Raw genomic sequence first — 17,618 nt, forward strand, 5'->3', positions numbered from 1 at the left:
AATCCTTTTAAGTAAAAGGGTGGCCTTGTTTTTAAAAATCCAGCGCTGGCTTTTTAATGTAATCTGAAACGCTGCGCAACTGGCTTTTTAAATCGCACGCTGCTGCCTCTTGGAAAAACAGCCAGCGCTGCCATGTTTGGGCTGCCGTGAGTGAGGTGCCGGGTGAAGGGAAGGCCTGGAAGCACTGCCTTGTGAAGGGATGGCCTGGAAGCACCGGCTTGCGTCAATTGCTCAAGAAGGAAAAAGTGCAGATCATCCTGTCCTTGAGAAGAGCCTGGTATTGCAACCGGTACGCTGTAACACTTTCTCTGTCTGCCATCTTCTGCTTATCTTTATGTATGTGTTTGAGAAAAGATTACCTCATGCTGACATGGGTCCTGGCCATCTTTCTTCTGCTTCCATACAACTCCGGGAAGGGGGAGAGTAGCGGCGAGGGTGAGAGGCTCACAACCTTCGGGTCCCGGGAAAAATTTGCTCTAATACCACTGTAAGGATTCTAGTCGCTAATCCTTAATTAAGTACTTAAACTCATGATTAAGACTTAAGAAACTGAAACTAAACTTAGAACAAGACTTAGAAGACTCTGTGTTTGATTGATTGAAAGTGTGATACAAGGGTTCCTTTTATAGGAATTGAATTCTTCAGTGAAGGAGGCATGTCTCTTTGTGAAGAGACATGACTTAGGCGAAAAGACACATCCTTTCGGCGAAGAGCTGCAACCATTGGGTGAAGAGTCGCATCCGTAAGGTGAAGGGGTGTGACCAGTCGTCGAAGGAGTGTGGCTTTTGGCGAAGAGGTATGTCTTTTGGGTGAAGGGGTGTGACCATTTGAGAACAGGAGTCCTCCTGGGTTAGTCACACTTCGCATCTGCATTTGTAATGAATCAAGAAGAGTGTAACTAGTCACAATCATGACAGTACTGGCATTGTACTCAGTTGAAACAATATAAAGAAATACCGAAAGGGGTGTCAATGTTTGGGGCCAGTACTCTTTGGGGTGGAATTCCGCCACTCTGTGTCCCGTGTGCTCTCTCTTTAGTTCAGTTGTTATTGAAGTGCTAAAAGTCTATTCACTCTGTTCTTTTCTATTGGCACGTGGTGCCCGTCTTGTGACAGTGGTATCAAAGCTTCATGCGTGTGCTTTTCTGAAAACATACCAGTCCCACCAAAGAGCAAACAGAGTAGACCGGCGCTTCCCAAAGTGAACTGGGATTATATTTGAAGTATCTTTGTGTCCCGACCCCGGACTTATTAGCGACTCCCACCCTTACTTCATCGCACATCGGGCGCGCTCCCGTCTTCACGCTCTATTTTACAGGGCATAAGCCATAAAGAACCCAAGACATGGCGTTTATGGATTCAGCAGAATACTTGCAGTTTCTCCTCGAGAACAAAATTGCCTACGCCGTACTACCCATAGTGGAAAAAAGTCTAAAATGAGCCCCAATAAAACTTTTGATGACCCTAAGATCAAAGATCTGTCAATGCTATGTAGAAGCCGAACTCCGCCTCTCCATGTCACAAACTGTTGACGTGTCAAAGCCTAGAAGAATGGAGCCAACTTACAGATGCCGGCCGAGGGGCCTAAACCCTAAGAAGAACAAGTAGCAGAAGAAGTCGTCCTACCAACTTATGGGGACCCCGTTCGATGGGGCCCCAAGTGACATAAAGGATTAAAATAAAGCAGGACCCACACACACACAAAGAAAGGCTTGTGCATGAGCTGATGACGTGGCAACTGTATAGAAAATCCGAAAATTGCATTGGCATGATGACGTGGCAGATTGTACGGATTTCCATGTTTTGCGCTGATTGCTGATGTGGCAGTTGTACGAAATTCCGTGATTTACGCTGGCAGCTTTTTGGCATTGCTTTTGGGCCAGATGCTTTTGAGTTTGAAGGCTTTTCACTGTAAATTGCTTTTGGGGCCTAAGGCCTTTAAATATGAGGCATGGTCTCCTTCTCCTGCATGCTTCCTAGAGAAGGTGCAGAGTTTGGAGTACCGGCTTGTACTGTGTTGATGCAATATAAAGAAATACCGAAAGGGGCGCCAAGGTTTGGGGCCAATACTCTCTGGGGTGGAATTCCGCCACTCCGTGTCACGTCTCTCTCTCTCTCTCTCTCTCTCTCTCTCTCTCTCTCTCTCTCTCTCTCTCTCTCTCTCTCTCTCTCTCTCTCACAGTTCAGTTGTTACTTAAGTGCTAAAAGTCTTTTCAGTCTGTTCTTTTCTATTGGCACATGGTGTCCGTCTTGTGACACTCCACCTCAGCATCTCTCTCTCTCTCTCTCTCCTCTCTCTCTCTCTCTCTCTCTCTCTCTCTCATTCTGCCTCTTAATCTCCATCTCCTCTACACTGTCTATGAGCTGAATTCCGTCTTCCTTTATTGAGTAAACCTAAAAATTGTGTATTCTCTCTACCTATAGTTCATCTGTGATCTTAATAATCTCTCTTTCATTCTCTTCTTTGTGCTAAAAACTATAGGTTTATTGTCTTCCGCCGCCTGGTAAGTATCATTGGCCGATTACACTGGTATTAAAAAAAACAACCGATTGCTCTTCGGTTGACAATCAAATCCAGATCTCCCTATCGTTCATCTGCGATCTTAATAATCTCTCTTTCATTCTCTTCTTTGTGCTAAAAAATGTAAGTTTATTGTCTTCGCCGCCTGGTAAGTATCATCGGCGGGTTACACTGGTATCAAAAATCAGCCAATTGCTCTTCTGTGGACAATCCGATCCAGATTGGACCAAGGTAGAACCATACATAAAATCCAGTACGTAAGGTACGCAATCCTATATGAATTGAGGTTTAAGGTACGCAAACATACGCACCATTGGTAAAAGTACCTTAATAAATAGAGAAAAATAGGAATTTTGCAATAAAGCCTACAAACATATAAACTATCACTCTATAGCTGATTGAACAGACCTACCTACCCGGAATATCAGTCAAGTGACATTTCACTTGCAACTTGTATGCTAACAATTGCAGAATAATCATTACCATGTACATGTACTTCAAAGACAATATCTGTGACCTATATGATGATAAAATCTCAAAACAGGTGTTTGGTCCTCTTTGCACTCTTTGCAAAGACTACTTGATTATAACTTATGCTCCTCACTAAAGTCGGTTTCAAACTCTAGTTAAAGGGCTGAAAAAGACCTCGCCCCACCTAACAAAACTCATAAGAACAATCAGGCTTGAGAAGGGATTGAATTTAACAAACAAACAAACGGTTCCTATCCGTACGGTAATTATACGTATTGTACAGATGAATCGTACTGATGGGATAACTACGTACATACGGGTCTACCTTGGATTGGCCAACAATTCACAGTGGCTATGGAGTACACTCCAAAAACATCAAATCAAGAGAAATTGTATGAAAATTTGAGAAAACAGAGAATAAAAGGACCAATGAAATCAAACGAAAAACACGCTCTAAAAACACATTTCACCCACACCCACGTATCTACGCACCCCCACCCAGAAGTCAGTTTACAAAGCACTAGGAAAACAAAGATTGCAAAAGACAAACTCTACACACACACATACGTAAACTAAAGCAAGGGAATGCAAGCTGAAAGAAACCAAAAACAAAACAAAGCAAAAAGAAAGGCAAACCTGCCCATCAGTTTGGACCAAAGATTCGCCAAATTGAGCAGAGTAGAGTCAGCACAAAGGGGCGGAGTTCCGCTTCCAAATGCATTGGCCCTTGAGTTTGCGCCCCTTTTGATACTTCTTTCTTTATTGATATCACAAAGTGCAACTACCGGAGAGAGTGTATCTGCAACCATGCAATGACTTGCTAGATACCCTCCCTCAAGGCATTTATAAAGGCATTGAATGAGAAGCAGTAGGGCATCCCCAAAAGCATAGCATCCAAAAATCACCGCAAATAGCTCTTTGGCCATATCATCGGCCCGTCGAGGGGCCTGCCACATCAACATTGCATTATAAAACTACCACGTCATCAATTTCTACCGCTTAGATTATTTGTACGTCCAATTAGTCTTGCCTTTTAATGTCCAACTTGCCACGTCATCAAAATTGTAACATACCCCCCTCCTTAAAAGAAGAGTAATCGCCCTGGATTATGCCTGCAAAATAGACAAAGGACAGAAACTAGCTCAGTAGACATTGACTCTATGCACACATGCCACATCTTGCACTTGCACAAAGACATCGGTCACTGAACATCTATCATCCCATTCACATCATTACCCCCATTGAGATCCCATGATCGTTGTAACGTATTTAGCAATCACATCCAGACTGCACTGATCTATTCACGGATGTCTTAATCTACTATATCTCGTTACTAACATATTCACATCACCCACCACGACAACATATAAACTGTTGCAATCACTTCCAAGTTCCAACACATCTCAAACATGCACACACAAGAGAGAGTACATGTAACAACTTTTTGATGTACATTTGTCATAAAGTCATTCTGCAAAATACCATCAACCAGAGAGAAATTAGTTGACTCCAATTCTTCTAGGTAATCTGTGACAAAGAAGTGGAGTGGCTCCCCTCTTGTGTTGCATGCATCGAACGACATTCAACCTACTAATTTGACATGCACTTCTGGAATAGTCGGAGCTAGATCAAAAGCCTCAAGGAACAACTCTAGTGACCACGGGGCATCTACTAGGTCATCCTCCTCCACGCACTTTGCATCAAGAGCCAGATAGTTCCTGAACTAGACCAAATATCAGCGGACCAGCTTACCTTTCAATTTTTTTCCCTTGTGCACTAGGAGCTGCCTATCTCCGCACTGGTGAGTTCTTCAGTAAACGTTATCGACAATCCAAGTATTTTGTCTTCTTTTGATTTAGACATTTTACATGTTAATGGACGTAGCTGCCCGGGCTGTCACATTAATAAGACTATGTTTGGCCCGCATGATCTTCTCCGCAGTAAAGGAGAGGTCAATGGCCACGCTATGACGATCTTATTCGGCAACCGCTCTACTCATAATTTATTTCTTCTTGTGTGGTACGCACTAAAGCTCAACACGTCATAGACCATTCATATGTGGTCCGTTATGCGGAACGTATAAGCGATCAATGGATTGAGTTGTACTGCAACTCGACCTCCGAATCTAGCATTACCACGAAGTCTTAGATTTTCGTATAATGGACCTTGAGCATGTAGATGTTATTTTAGGCATGCCATGGTTTTACGATAAGACAGCTTCCCTGTCTATCGATTATGCATCGCATACAATTTTCTTTGAGCTTGATGATGCGTACCATGTGGTCGAGGGATCTCCTTCCTCCCTAACCGCCGAGTATGATGTAAACCTACTTTCGGCTAATGAATCCAAAGCGTGATCTCATGACCCTAGTGTACAACATGCAGTTTGTTGGGCTAAAAATTCTATTGTTAATTTTTCGTCTCATTGTCATTCTCTTCTTTCAAAGAGTGTTGTTACTGCATCAGAAACTTCTGAGTTTGCATCTGATCATGATGTTATTGTTAAGCGTTATTTGGATTCCATTTTTGCTAAATTTGCAGACGTATTTCAGTCGTATTTACCAAATGGGTGGGCCCAATCTTGATCACGAAATAGAGCTTTTGCCCGATAGTCATCCCGTTTCTTGACAATCTTATAGGTTCAGCCCAAAAGAAGAGGACGAGATAGCTAGGCAACTTCAAGCCTATCTTGCGAAAGGATTTATTGAACGAAGACTGTCTCCATGGAGCACTTCAATTCTTCTCGCTAAATACAAGGATGGAGGAGGGATACACTTCTGCGTCGATTACAAAGGTCTCAATAATATTACCATCAAGAATAAGTATCCTTGCCTCGCATGGACGACCTTATGGATCGACTTTGAGATGCTCGTTATTTCACTAAGATTGATCTATGTTCTGGGTACCATCAGATACGGATACATCCACGTGATGTCCCGAAGACCGCATTTCGTACACGATATGACATTACCAGTTTTTGGTTTTACCCTTTGGGTTAACCAATGCTCTTGCCACTTTCTAATAGATGACTAATGATCTTTTTCGTCCGTATCTGGGAAAATGAGTTGTTGCATTCCTCGACGATATCTTAATTTACGGTAAAACACTCAAGGAGCATCTACAACACCTTGGTCTCGTCTTGCATATTATAAGATCGGAAAAGTTGTATAGGAAGCAACCTAAGTGCAATTTTTTTCGCACGGAGTTGTTGGATCTGGGTCATGTCATCTCGGCCGATGGCATTCGCACTGACCCTGGAAAGATACGTGTTGTGCTTGATTAGCCCATTCTTTGCACGATTGGGCAAGTGAAATCCTTTTTGGGTTTTCTTTTCTTCTTTCGGAAATTTATCAAGGACTACACCCGTATTGTTGAACCCTTTGCTCGTTTATTAAAGGGTGTCTGAAGAAAAAAGCGTAGTGTTAGTCCGTCTATTCAATGGACTGACGAGCTCGATCAATGTTTCCAAACATTGAAGCAACTAGTTACTTCTGAACCGATATTCTAGATTGTGGATCCGAACAAACCCTTTGTGGTGGAAATGGATGCTAGTGACTATGCAATCAGCACTGTCCTATAGTAGGATGGGCAACCTGTAGCATTTGAAAGTCGCAAGCTCACAAACGTACATACAAATTATTTCACACAGGAGAATTAATTGTTGGCGGTCATTCGTGCTTTGAAGGTTTGGGGCCATTACCTCTTTGGTGCCCACTTCGCCGTATGGATGGACCACCGCTCTGAAATATCTCTGTGATCACCCCGACCTAGGCAATTGAGAGGCAAGGTGGGCCAAACTCATGCAGTAGTTCTCGACTGACTTCTCTCTCTCTCAAAGGGCGTTGCCAAAACGATCATCACTTTGGTGCAATCTCGCAACGAATCCAAGAGGGAATACGTAGCCCTGAAAGCTATGGGGCAGTCCGGATGCCCCTAGGCTGGCTACGGAGAGAAAGGTAGTGGAGAAGTATTCCATTCATAATGGATTACTTTTCAAGCAAGGCAAAGCGTGTGCACGTCAATGAGGACATCCGCAAACAAATTTTGTTCAAGTGTCCTTATGCACGAAGTGCAGGACACCCTTGCATACACCGTACTTTGGCCTTGGTTGGCCGGTATTTCTATTGGCTGCACATGAAAGCTTTTGTTGAAAAGTATGTGCGGAAATGCATGCAATATCAGCTCAAACAAAGCTGAACATCAAAAGCGTGCTTGGTTGATACATCCTTTCCAAAGTCCCGATAGCAAATGGACAAGCACTTCAAGGGATTTTGTAGTTGGATTACCCCGAACCAATCGTGATCACAATGCCATTTGGGTCGTTATCAATCAACTCACGAAGATGGTGCAAAAATTAGCTCAGCTCTTTGTGGAACATTTATACAAATTATATGGTTTGCCCGACAAAATTATGAGTGATCGTGATTCAAAATTCACAAGCAATTTCTAGTAGACGGTCTTTCAAAAATTGGAGACCCATTTGTGCTTGTCATCCTCAAATCATCCTGAAATGACAGACAGACCAAACACACAAATCAAACTATCAAGGACATGCTATGAGCATACGTCTCTCAACGTCAATCTGATTAGGAACGCTATCTCCTGCAGATTGAGTTTGCCTATAACAGTACAAAGCACTCGGCTACTGGCTATAGCCCGTTTATTCTCATGTATTGTTATAAGCCGAAACCACCAAGAGCTACCGAATTCAAGTGGGTCAAGATGCAATCAATAGCCAATTTCTTACGCAATATGCAAGAAATGCTCAAAATCGCAAAAGAGAGCATAAAGACGGGACAAGATTCTGTCACTTTTTACGCTAATCAGCATCGACAACCCCGCAAACTCCAGGAGGGCATGTGGGTGTATCTTAGTGTAAGGTGCAGCAGAATGAATGTTTGCGCTTTGCTCAAGATGAGTGCTCCGAACTGTGCTCAAGGTTCCTTTTGTTCTTATGGAAGGGAGAGCCTTTCGTTCTTAATGAGAGAATGCTATGATCACAACAAAGTGAATGGACACTGTGCGTGCAAGTGTATGAGACTGAGAGATAGAGAGAGAAGAGAGATACGACACCAGAGACGGTTGTAAAACCCTCCTCCGAAGGCCCCACTCTCGTCAGCGAGAGTGGTCTCCTTATGATTGCACAATCTGGTACAATGGGAATGCATGTGACTGATGCAAGTCTAGGCTATGTCGGCGATGACGACGGGGACGACGAGACCGACCTAAGGGCTGAAATCTGCAATCTTTTATCTGCTGTCCAAAAACGCTATGGACTGAAATCTGGCCTGCTTGAAAATGCTAGGAAAAACATGGGTACCTGCTGTCTTTAAGGCTGAAAATCTGCACTTCCTTAGGGTTGAAACTACAGGGTCTGTAACTAACTTGGACACTCCAAGTCAAGAATCAATCGCGACAACACCAAATAACCACTTCAAAACAATTCACAGATCACAATAGATTTGCACTGGCCTGGCGGAGTTCCGTGCCTAGAGATATTGGCCCCAAAGACCGGCACCCCTTTCAGTATTTCTTTTTGTATTAATCAGTCCAAAGTACAAGAGTGGGTCGGGATTCACTCTCAGACTCTCCGTCCAGATGCTCTGAGAAGTGAATGCCCAAACCACTTATTTAAAGTTACAAGGGATGCCCAAAAGCTTCTAAATCAAAAGCTAAAAACTTCTCTCTCTCAAACCTTCTATAGTGCTTTTTTTAAAAATAAAGCAATGGAACTCTCTCTATCTCTCTAGCTCAAATTGCGTAGGAGAAAAAGCATTCATGGCTGTCGTATTTCACGCCGCAAAAAGCGAAAATGACCGTACAGTGCCACGTCATCATGTGCCCGCAATCTCCGGAAATCTGTACCTGCTGTCACGTGGCATTTCCCCGCCAGAATTTAGGGTTTCCAACCTGTTAGGGTTTTCAGCCAGCAGTTAGGGTTAGGGTTTCCAAAAATTAGGATTTCTATAAAATTAGGGTTTTTGGCAGAAATTAGGGTTTGCAGGATTTTTAGGGTTTCTGGCAGAAATTAGGGTTTCTGCTGTCGGTAGCCACATATCACTTTGTGACATACCCCCCTCTTGAAAGCATTGTAATCGACCGCGATTACACCTACAAAACCGACAGAAGCCATAAACCATCTTAGCAGACACTGACTGTTAGTACCTACGTACTAGGAACACACATCTAGCACATGTACCAAATCGACAGTCACATCACACGACATCACAGGACATCACTAGACATCACAGGACATTACATGACATTCAACATTCATTCGGATCTTAGAGCATGATTTATCGGCAATGTAGCTAGCAATCACATCTAGGAACCTCATCGATGTCCAATTGACTAACCCCTATTGCAACCATGTCTATTCGAGATCAATCAGACCAAAATGCTACAATGATTTCGTCTATCAGTTCCTGCACTTAAGAGAAGTCAAGAACAAATCAGTATCATAATCAAGAATTCCATTTCATAAAGTCGTCCAGTAGAATACTGTCAGCTCTTAATATTCCTGAAGCTCAAAGAGACATCAGTGACTTTAGTATCAAAATCAAGGCATCTGTTGACAAAGGAGTGGAGTGACTCCCCTCTTGTGCATCCCACTGCACCAGATCTCCGGCCAAGCTGAATTCTGGGTTCCGTTTGGAATAGACTATGCTAAACCAAAAGCATCGAGGTAAAGTTTCACAATCTGAGGAGTATCTGCTAGGTCCTCCTCCTCCATCCACTTCGCATCAAATGCAGGATAGTTCTTGAACTTAACCAAGAACCGCCTCTGGACTTTTTCTTTCTTCGTATCCCTATGTGCCAAAATCTGTTCAGGAACAAGGATCCTCGTTTTCTTCCACTTCGGATTGCTCATCAGGCTCCCCATCATCAGGCACATCACCTTTAAAAGGTTTCAAGAGACTCGCATGAAATGCATTGTGAATCCTCCAAGTATCTGGCAGTTTCAATCGGAAGGAGACATCATTTATCTTTTCAGTGATCTGGAAAGGTCCGTAGTATCGCATACTAAGCTTTGGAAAAAGCCTCTCCTTTCCCTTTTTCTTTCTTAGGCGTGCCTTCTCAAAACGTAAGAGCACCCAATCATCCTCCTTCACTTTCAAGTCACGACGATGGTGATCCGCTGCCTTTTCCTGTCGTTCTTGAGACTCCTGCAAAGTCTCGCGAACCTTGGCAAAAGCCGTATCCAAATCTCGCGAATATTCATCCGCTTCAAATATCTAATCTTTCGTGCTGAGGAAGGATGGAACCTTCGCAGCACTTTCAACAATCTCAAATGGCGTCTTCCCCGTCGAAGAGTGTATCGTGTTATTGTAGGCAAATTCCACCAAAGGTAAGTTCTTTTCCCATTGAGTCTTCTCATCCGAGATACAAGACTTCAATAAGTCTAAAACCACTGAATTGGCAATCTCAGATTGCCCGTCAGTCTGCAAGTGGAACGATGACGAGAACTACAACTGCGTGCCAATGTTCTCCCAAATTGCCTTCCAAAACAAACTCATAAATTTGGGGTCTCTGTCGGAGACAATCGTCTCAGACATGCCATGTTATCAAAAATCATCGTGACCATTCTGTGTTCTCGGGAGATCAAAAATGAAATCCATTGCAATACTTTCCCAGGGGTGGGTGGATATGGGTAAAGGCTATAACAATCCCTGTGCCTTATGCCTGTCAAACTTGACCTTCTAGCATACTGAGCAACTGCGCACAAACTCTTCCACATCCTTTTTGAGTCTCGGCCAAAAGAAGTATCTCTCTACTCCCTTCATGGTGGTAGCAATGCCACGGTGACCCATAAAAGGTGGACAATGGCATTCGGTCATAACCTTTCCCTCAACGGTTGTGTAACGCACAACATGGTTTTTCTCATCAAGTAGCCTTCCAGAATGGAGTACCTGCTACTGTCGCCCCATCCCGTATCCGTGTGAAAAAAAATCTGCAAAACCTGTATCTATGGCATACTGATCGACCATATCCTCAAAGCTCCTATGATGTATCACGGACATAGCCAAGACCAACGGCTTCCGAGACAAAGCATCTGCCACCACATTCTTCTGTCCCTGCTCATGGACAATCTGGAACTGAAACTATGACAAGATGTTTGCCCACCGCATCTGCTTTTCCGAAAATTGCTTCTGTGACAAGAAGCAGCGCAAACTCTGATGGTCTGTAAAGACAGTAAAATCCGCTTCGAGTAGGTAGTGCCACCACTGAGTAAGAGCATGGATAACCGCCAAAAGCTCTTTCTCATATATCTGTGCTATCATCTCGGGCCTAGAGAACAATCGGCTCTCGTAAGCAATGGCCTTCTTGCATCAAGACCGCACCCAGACTACGACCACAAGCATCACAAAATACTTCAAATGACTTCTACAAGTCCGGCAAAGTCAAATATGGTCCTGTAGTCAATTTCTCTTTCAATGTCTGAAAGGCAGTCACCTCTGTGGATCCCCACGAGAAAGGAACTCCTTTCTGTATCAAGATATGCAAAGGGGAAGCAACCTCTGCAAACTTTCGAATGAACCGTCTGTAGTACGAACACAGTCCCAAGAAGCTTCCAACTTCATGGACATTCTTCAAATCGGGCCAATCACGAATAGTGTCTATCTTGGCCGGATCCATTTGCACTCCTACTGCTGAGACAGTGTCCCAAAAAAAATTGTATCTCTGAAGCATATGATCTCTGTGTTCTGCTTCATTCTTGGAGAAAACAAAGATATCATCAAAAAAAGTGCCAACAAATAGCTTGCACTCTCGAAAAATCTTGTCCATCATCCGGTTAAATGTTGTAGGAGCATTGGTTAAGCCAAAAGGCATCACCAAAAACTCAAATAATCCAACAAGTAGTCCGAAAGGCTGTCTTGTAGACGTCTCCCGTCGCGATTCGGATCTGATGATATCCACTCTTCAGATCAATCCTGCTAAAGCACGAGGATCCCTGTAACCTGTCGAGTATATCATCAATCCTAGGAATCGGAAATCTGTTCTTGATGGTGATTTTGTTGAGAGCTCTATAATTGATGCACATTCTCCAAGATCCGTCTTTCTTCAAATCCAACAACAGTGGAGAGCAATACGGTGAAGTACTAGGCTGGACAAGACCCTTTTCCAAGAGGTCTTTCACTTGGTTCATAATCTTTTCAGTCTGTACTCAGCTCACACGGTAAGGTGGCCGGTTCGGTGACGTGCTTCCACGTATCAGGTCAATGGTCTGATCTTCAGGCCCTCTAAAAATCAATCGGCATGAGTGTGGAGAAAAATCTTGGCGTTCTTTTGATCAGGTCAAAACATATTCAACCTTTATCCATCGTTCAGTTCTCTCCCAGAAGAATGAGTAAAGAAACTGAAGTTCATGAAGTACAATCTCTGAGCCCTTCATTTATCGAAGTCGCTTTCTTGGCCATGTAGTCAACCACGGTGTAGTTCTTGTGGTACCAAGGGATCCTGAGTAGAACGTCACTCGCGTGCCCTGAACACCCCTGTCATTGCAAACGAAGTTTGCCAATGAACTACCTCCGCCTGTGGCATCAATCTATCGGGCGTAATTCCAAATTGAGCCGCCGATTCCAAGTGAAAAGAAGTTGGCCTTGGCTCCTTCAAAAGAGCTTCCTGATCCTTCACTTTGCCCCAAAAGCGGCAAAGTTTGTACTTTCAGTCATTTGATTCAGTGCACGTCCCGCGCCATGTGGTACCCGTTCTGCTTTTCTATCTGCCTTTCTTGCCACATTCCTTAGCTGCTCTCGAACTCTCACGCCTGTCGTCGTCTTTATCATTTTGTCCTTTTTGTGCCGTTTTAGGGCACTTCGCGGAGATGTGTCCATGTTCCCTGCATCCAAAGCACTTCCCCTCCTTGATAAATCAAGCTCACTCCTGAGGAGTAAGCTTGGGTCGTGCATCCTTTTTCTCTAGGTTGCTCTTTTTCTTTCTACTTTGATTCCCAGAAGTCTGTTCGGCTCATTGTGTCATGTTCTCATCTGTGGGGTAGGTCAGACTGCCAGAGTGAATGGCAAAGCCCCGCTTCGCATGACTCATCAACTCCTGAATAGAAGCTGACTTCTGCTCCAAGCAATGATCTCGGATCTCTGTAGGTAGACCCAAGGTGAGCCGCTCAATCTATTCTTTGAACGAGATCTTCTTGAATGAAGAGGCGGGTAGAAAAGAGCTCCAGAATCTTTCACAGTAAGCATTGATTGTATCTTTCTTGGTCATCCGAAGATGGTTCCAAGTAGCTAGTATATCTCGTTCATATTCTTGCGTCAACCAAGAAGAAATAAAAAGCTTTTTAAATTTCAGCCATTTCACTGGCGCAGTCTTGTTTAAAAGAAGCGTAGACCACCAAGTACAAGCATTCCCCTTAAGGTAAGAGGTAGCTCTTCGAATCTTGGAGTGCTCTGAATAGCGTCCTCCCGCGAAAGCAATGTCAAACTACTGTATAAAAGACAAAGCCTTCGAAGCATCCGACTATCCTGAAAAAGTATCAAACTTGATCGAGTGGCCACCTTCCTTAAACTCTCGGACTTTCTTGCTTTTATCTTCGAGAAAGTCATACTGGTTTGCTTTGTAAAAATTCTTCTTGTTCGCGTAAAAGTTTCCATCATCAGAATCTGAGCTGTCTGTAGACAAGTAGAACTGTGGGCGAGATTTAGCCTTTTTTGCCTTTTTCTTGCCCTTTCCAAAGCTTTGTTTCTTGCTTCGCTTTTTACCTTTTCTGTCTTCTTCGCTCGAATCTAAAGAGCTAGAGGAACTGTCAGAAGAAGAAGGAGAAGAAGAACTGGGTACTCCTTCAAATCGAACACGCTTCTTCTATTTCTTTGCCTTGTCAAAAGTCGAATGACGACCCAAGTATCCCGGGAAGTCAGTGCTTTTCTTCTGCTTTTTGCCGTGCTTTTTGGCTTTCTTTTGCGCGTCAAAAAGCTGAGCAATCCGTGCATCAACCACCTCTTGTAATTCCTTATCTGAATACTGTTTGTGATCAGAAGGTTTCTTGAGAGCAGGTTTCAATGGTGGTGTAGTGGTTTTCTGCCACTGTGCATGCACTTCCTGAAAAGAAGTCTCGCTCATATATTTTGCCAATTTCAGATCCTTCGCAAAACTGAGCATCATCTTTGTTGCATCGCCGATCAATTGACGCGCTTCATCTCTCTTTGCTCCGCCTGAGTAGGCCGAGGCGGGCAATACTCTGTCTGAATCTTTGTTGTGATCCCTGCCCGCATCTCCAGATACAGAGGGAGTCGACTGATCCTTGCGTGAAGCCATAGGTGCCGCGGAAAAAAATTGGGGATCGGATTTCCCATAGAAGAGAAATCGGCCATGCTCTGATACCACTGTAACTGACTTGGACACTCCAAGTCAAGAATCAATCGCGACAACACCAAATAACCACTTCAAAACAATTCACATATCACAATAGATTTGCACTGGCCCGGTGGAGTTCCGTGCCTAGAGATATTGGCCCCAAAGACTGGCGCCCCTTTCGGTATTTCTTTTTGTATTAATCAGTTCAAAGTACAAGAGAGTGGGTCGAGATTCACTCTCAGACTCTACGTCCAAATGCTCTGAGAAGTGAATGCCCAAACCACTCATTTAAAGTTACAAGGGATGCCCAAAAGCAGAGCCCCAAAAGCTTCTAAATCAAAAGCTAAAAACTTCTCTCTCTCAAACCTTCTATAGGGCTTTTTTTTTAAATAAAGCAATGCAATTCTCTCTAGCTCAAATTGCGTAGGAGAAAAAGCATTCATGGCTGCCGTATTTCACGCCACAAGAAGCGGAAATAACCATACAGTGCCACGTCATCATGTGCCCGCAATCTCCGGAAATCTGTACCTGCTGCCACGTGGCATTTCCCTGCCAAAATTTAGGGTTTCCAGCCTGTTAGGGTTTTCAGCCAGCAATTAGGGTTATGGTTTCCAGAAATTAGGGTTTTTGTAAAATTAGGGTTTTGGCAAAAATTAGGGTTTTGGGCAGAAATTAGGGTTTGCAGGATTTTTAGGATTTTGGCAGAAATTAGGGTTTTTGCTGTCGGTAGCCACGTCATCACTTTGTGACAGGGTCTTAAGGGCTGAAACTGATGGTCCTTTTGGGCTGAATCTGCTACTCTTTTAGGGCTGAATTTGCAGGTTCTTTATGGCTGAAAAACGCTGCATGTTGAGGTTCCATCTGCTGAAAACGCTAGCCTTATGAAAAACGCCAAGGCTGCAATCTGGAAACGCTAGGTCTGGGGGTGTGTGGCGATGATATCCTCATGCAAAAACGCCAAGGACTGGGACTTGCTTGGAGGGGAGAACCGCCAAGGTCTTGCTTGAGAAGTTGCCTGCTGAGCTTGGCTCCTGTTGCCTCTTCTGCCAATTAGTGCTAGCCTAGGTTTGCTTATATACAAACTTACTCAATTTGCCCTACCTACTTTCCAACAAAACTCACTTAAAAAAAATAAGTGAAAAATGTCAAAAATAGGTAAAATAGGCTAAATGCACTGGAAAATTCCCCTGAAGGATTCTGATGGATTCTGATGGGAATGCTTATGATCATGCTGTGTGCAACCAGAGGATATGCATCTACACTAAGTGTCTGGACATGCACGGTCTGTGAACAGACTCACAAAAGTGCCAGATCACTTCTAATCTAGACTGACTGGACTGACTGAACCCTGATCATGCTGTAGCTTGTCCACGGACCCATAGGGTTGGATGTGTCACGTGACACTTAGGGTACCAAAGAATTCGAAACGATTCGTACCGGTCAACGCTCGAAATTATCTTCTCGCTAGTGTAGTCCATTTCAAATCACAAAGAAGATGAGTGGGGTTTCTTACAAGTTGGATCTGCTTCAAGGCATTGCTATTCATCCTGTGTTCCACGTGAGCCGTCTAAAAGAATGGTTGGGGCAAGGTGACTTAATGATTTCCCCCGAGGAAGTCCCGAACTTAAAAGACGCCACCCATTACGTCCATTTTAGCCCGAATCGATTCTGGATAAAAGGGTCCGCAAGTCTCGCAAGACTTCGTACCCCGAATATTTGATCAAGTGGAAGCATTGTCCTAAGCTACTTGGGAGTCAGTTAGATTGTTAAGAATTCGTTTTCCCGGTTTTATAAGAATATCCTCGATTTTATAACCGAAAATATTGTTGAAGACAACGATTAAAAATAAGGGGGGAAGGGTTACGTCCCTAGACATCATGATGGGCGCTTGCTACATGTCCGCCCCGTGTGAACCTGGCCCTTTGGTTATGAAGTCCTGTAAATAGGACTTAAGTCTCATTTGTGAATCCTGTATGCACTTGGACTCTTAGCCCATGGCAATTGTGTCCCCACACCCGTACCGGTGTACTGGTGTGGGCTTGGTGGTATGGGACACCGACTCGTGGCAGAGGCTAGCCCGCTTGGCTACAAGCTCCCGGGCTCGAGGGTGAACCCGCATTGGCTCTATGGCTGGGAGGTGAGCCTGATGTCCGCTCACTATGCATGTCTAAGTGTGAGTTTGGCTTACATCATGTCATGTGTGCAAGATGGATCCAGCAAGGAACTAACATGGAGCACCTACAAAACACAAACACAGTAGCATAGAATTGTAGATCTCATGAACAGCCATCACTTGCTGCTCCCAGCACGGAAAACAACCTCCATACGCAAATTGCTCACAAACACTTGTAGATTCGTCGCAGTAGAGTCTCCTCTTCCTTAGCCCTGACAACTCCTCTAAGAGTTAGGCACCCTTGCTGCTTTTATAGGCTCCAAAGGCTGGCAAGAATAGCAGGGGGGCTGGTGCTTTTCCTCCCGACAATAGCAGGTGGGGGGAGGGTGGAAAAAATAGCGAGCAGAGAGAGGGCTGGCGGCAGCTTCTAGGGAGAGGAGAGAGAGATCGCTGTTGTTCTGATGTTTTTAGCCAAACAACGGTAGCCTTCTTTTTTTATGCTTTATTTTAATAAGTGGGCACAGTATGACAGACACCTTTTAAAAATTGTGTGCCCACTCAGTTTAAAACTTATGAGCTGAAAACTAATGCTTACACATCACTCAATAGGCGTCCTTGGATGCAACCTCATGCGAAGATGCAATGCAGACATAGACTCCCTCACGAAAAAGCATCTACTTTCCCGGAAAGCACTCAAAAACATCCTACTTTTATTCAAAGCTTCTCAGAACCCATCTTTTCTCATGTGCTTGCATCTTTACAAGTAAATCTTACCCAGTTCGAATTTCGTCCTCATAACAATGGAATATTCCCTATCCGATGCTCCCGTTACCCATCTTCTGATGCATCGAGAATACCCGCTACTTAGTCTCTCCCACTGAACTTATGGAACAACTCCTTTTTTTGCGATGCTTGATATCACCCATCACATGACACATCAAAGATGCCCATTTCTAAAGGCTTTTATCAGTTCTTGTAGATCTACAGTTCCCAACTTAATAGTTCAAGTGCACACATTTAGATATCCTAATTTCATTGAATAGAAATTTACTCAAAAAATTAGAAACTAGTCAATTTAGCAATAGGCACCCCCTCCCTATATGTCAAAAAATAAGAAACTAGTCAATTTAGCAACAAGCATCCCCTCCCTATACAAAACAAGCCAATAGGTGGAAAGCAGTTGTACGGCGTGTCTAGGAAAAAT

The 17,618-nt window shown here is 43.8% G+C and overlaps 1 protein-coding gene across 2 annotated transcripts in view; it reads right to left on the reverse strand.

Annotated features, from left to right (window-relative positions):
- The window catches only part of ARGAH1 (arginase), a 48,759-nt gene that overhangs the window by 28,958 nt on the left and 2,183 nt on the right, over positions 1–17,618 (reverse strand). The gene's annotated exons all lie outside the window — the stretch shown is intronic.

Source organism: Adiantum capillus-veneris, chromosome 18 (genome assembly GCF_014529385.1).
Source record: "Adiantum capillus-veneris isolate H3 chromosome 18, ASM1452938v2, whole genome shotgun sequence".
Taxonomy (NCBI): domain Eukaryota; kingdom Viridiplantae; phylum Streptophyta; class Polypodiopsida; order Polypodiales; family Pteridaceae; genus Adiantum; species Adiantum capillus-veneris.